A 3,672-nucleotide genomic window follows, 5' to 3' on the forward strand; every position below is an offset into this window, starting at 1 on the left:
ACTCCACGGTATGCACCACCAGTACAATTTATGCAAGGCCTCCAACACGGGAAGCACAAACTCTCTTTACCTATCGAAAAAGGTTAGTCGGACCTTCCTGACTATCTTTTCACGACTTGTTCTTTCGATTTTTGTCCTAGCCTGTCACCATATTATGCATACCTCGGAACGATGCTTCTGTTTCGAGCTAAACAGGGGACTTATTTTTGATGGTGGTTTTTAGCTTAGGGTTAAAATCGTAAAACCGCACAACTGACATGACAACACATTTATTGCATCGATCATCATGCCTACGTAAGAATTACCAGGGTACCTTTTTTTATATGTCATGTTCCATGACAGAACCCTTAACATTTACCTACATATCTATGTCAAACCCTAATTTTCATGCTACCGCGCCAAGGCATGCCAACCATACCAGCCGCACCATTGTGTCAATGGCAAACCATGCCAGCCACATCTCCGCGCCAAGGCATGCCAACCATGCCAGCCGCACCACTGTGCCAATGGAAAACCATGCCAGCCACATCTCCACGCCAAGGCATGCCAACCATGCCAGCAGCACCACTGTGCCAATGGCAAACCATGCCATCCACGTCTACCGCGCCAAGGCATGCCAACCATGCTAGCCGCACCATACGCCAATGGCATGCCAAACCCTTGGACCCACCATACCTTGGCCCCAACCATGCTAGCCGCACCATGCGCCAAGGGCATGCCAAACCCTTGGCCCCACCATGCCAAGCCAACAACACCAAACCCTTGGCCCCACCATGCCAAGCCGTCCGTACCAAACCCTTGGCCCCACTATGCCAAGCCATCTGCGCCATTGGCCTTGGACCCACCATGCAGGCCTTCCCTATGCTGCTACCAAAATGAAGGAGTGCAACGATCAACGGCCACCCTTCCATCCTAGATGCAAATCCTATCCGTCCAAGGTCGCCAAACAACGCATGGTAACCTTTGGCCCAAAACCCTAGTTTTGGCCATGCTAAGGCATGCCATGCCACATGTGCCAATGGCATGCCAACCAACTTGACGCGCCATATCATGTCGGCCTTCCCCATGCGGCTACCAAAACGAAGGCGTGCGACGATCAACGGCCACCCTTCCATCCTAGATGCAAATCCTAGCCGTCCGAGGTCGCCAAACAACGCATGGTAACCTTTGTCTTAAAACCCTATTTTTGGCAACGCTAAACCGCGCCAAGCAATTCCATGCCACATGTGCCAAGGCATTCCATGCCACATGTGCCAATGGCATGCCAACCACCTTGCCGTGTATACCATGCTGGCCTTCCCCATGCGGTTACCAAAATGAAGGCGTGCGACGATCAACGACCACCCTTCCATCCTAGATGCAAATCCTAGCCGTCCAAGATCGCCAAACAACGCATGGTAACCTTTGGCTCAAAACCCTAGTTTTGGCCATGCCAAACCGCGCCAAGGCATGCCATGTCAATTGTGCCAATGGCATGCCAACCACCTTGCCGCATCATACCATACCATGCCGTCCTTTCCCATGCGGCTACCAAAATGAAGGCATGCGACGATCAACGGCCACCCTTCCATCCTAGATGCAAATCCTAGCCGTCCAAGGTCAGCAAACAACGCATGGTAACCTTTGTCCCAAAACCCTAGTTTTGGCCATGCCAAACAGCGCCAAGGCATGCCATGCCACACATGTCAATGGCATGCCAACCACCTTGCCGCGCCATACCATGCCGTCCTTCCCCATGCGGCTACCAAAACGAAGGCGTGCGACGATCAACGACCACCCTTCCATCATATATGCAAATCCTAACCGTCCAATGTCGCCAAACAACGCATGGTAACCTTTGGCCCAAAACCCTAGTTCTGGCCACGCCAAACCGCTCCAAGGCATGCCATGCCACACGTGTCAATGGCATGCCAACCACCTTGCCGCGCCATACCATGCCGGACTTCCCCATGTGGCTACCAAAACGAAGGCGAGTGACGATCAACGGCCTCCCTTCCATAATAGATGCAAATCCTAGCCGTCCAAGGTCGCCATACAACGAATGGTAACGTTTGGCCCAAAACCATAGTCTTGGCCACGCTAAGGAATGCCATGCCATATGTGCCAATGGCATGTCAACCACCTTGCCACATCATACCATGCCGGCCATCCCCATGCGGCTACCAAAACGTAGGCGTGCGACGATCTACGGCCACCCTTACATCCTAGATGCAAATCCTAGCCGTCCGAGGTCGCCAAACAACGTATGGTAACCTTTGGCCCAAAATACTATTTTTGGCCACGCCAAACCGTGGCAAGGCATGCCATGCCACATGTGCCAATGACATGCCAACCACCTTGTCGCTCCATACCATGCCGGCCTTCCCCATGCGGCTAACAAAACGAAGGCGTGCGACGATCAACGACCACCCTTCCGTCATTGATGCAAATCCTAGCCGTCCAAGGTCTCCAAACAACACATGGTAACCTTTGGCGCAAAACCCTAGTTTTGGCCACGTCAAACCGCGCCAAGGCATGCCATGCCACATGTGCCAATGGCATGCCAACCACCTTGCCGCGCCATACCATGTCGGCCTTCCCCATGCGGCTACCAAAACAAAGGCGTGCGACGATCAACGTCCACCCTTCCATTATAGATGCAAATCCTAGCCGTCCAAGGTCGTCAAACAACGCATGGTAACCTTTGGCCCAAAACCCTAGTTTTGGCCACGCTAAGGCATGACATGCCACATGTGCCAATGGAATGCCAACAACCTTGTCGCGCCATACCATGCCGTCCTTCCCTATGCGGCTACCAAAACGAAGGCGTGCGACGATCAACGGCCACCCATCCATCCTAGATGCAAATCCTAGTCGTCCATGGTCGCCAAACAAGGCATGGTAACATTTGGTCCAAAACCCTAGTTTTGGCCGCGCCAAGGCATGCCATGCCACATGTACCAAGGGCATGCCAACCACCTTGTCGCGCCATACCATGCGGCTACCAAAACGAAGGCGTGCGATGATCAACGACCACCCTTCCGTCCTTGATGCAAATCCTAGACGTCCAAGGTCGCCAAACAACGCATGGTAACCTTTGGCACAAAACCCTAGTTTTGGCAACGCTAAGACATGACATGCCACATGTGTCAATGGCATGCCAACCACCTTGTCGCTCCATACCATGACGACCTTCCCCATGCGGCTACCAAAACGAAGGCGTCCGACGATCAACGGCCACCCTTCCATCCTAGATGCAAATCCTAGCCGTCTAAGGTCGACAACCAACGCATGGTAACCTTTCGCCCAAAACCCTAGTTTTGGTCACGCTAAGGCATGCCATGGCACACGTGCCAATGGCATGCCAACCACCTTGTTGCGCCATACTATGTCGTCCTTCCCCGTGCGGCTACGAAAACGAAGGCGTGGGACGATCAACGGCCACCATTCCATCATAGATGCAAATCCTAGCCGTCCAAGGTCGCCAAACAACGCATGGTAACCTTTGGCCAAAAACCCTAGTTTTGGCCACGCTAAGACCTGACATGCCACATGTGCCAATGGCTTGCCAACCACCTTGCCGCGCCATACCATGCCGGCCTTCCCCATGCGGCTACCAAAACGAAGGCGTGCGACGATCAACGACCACCCTTCCATCCTATATGCAAATCCTAGCCGTCTGAGGTCGCCAAA

Source organism: Papaver somniferum, unplaced genomic scaffold, assembly GCF_003573695.1.
Source record: "Papaver somniferum cultivar HN1 unplaced genomic scaffold, ASM357369v1 unplaced-scaffold_133, whole genome shotgun sequence".
Lineage (NCBI taxonomy): Eukaryota > Viridiplantae > Streptophyta > Magnoliopsida > Ranunculales > Papaveraceae > Papaver > Papaver somniferum.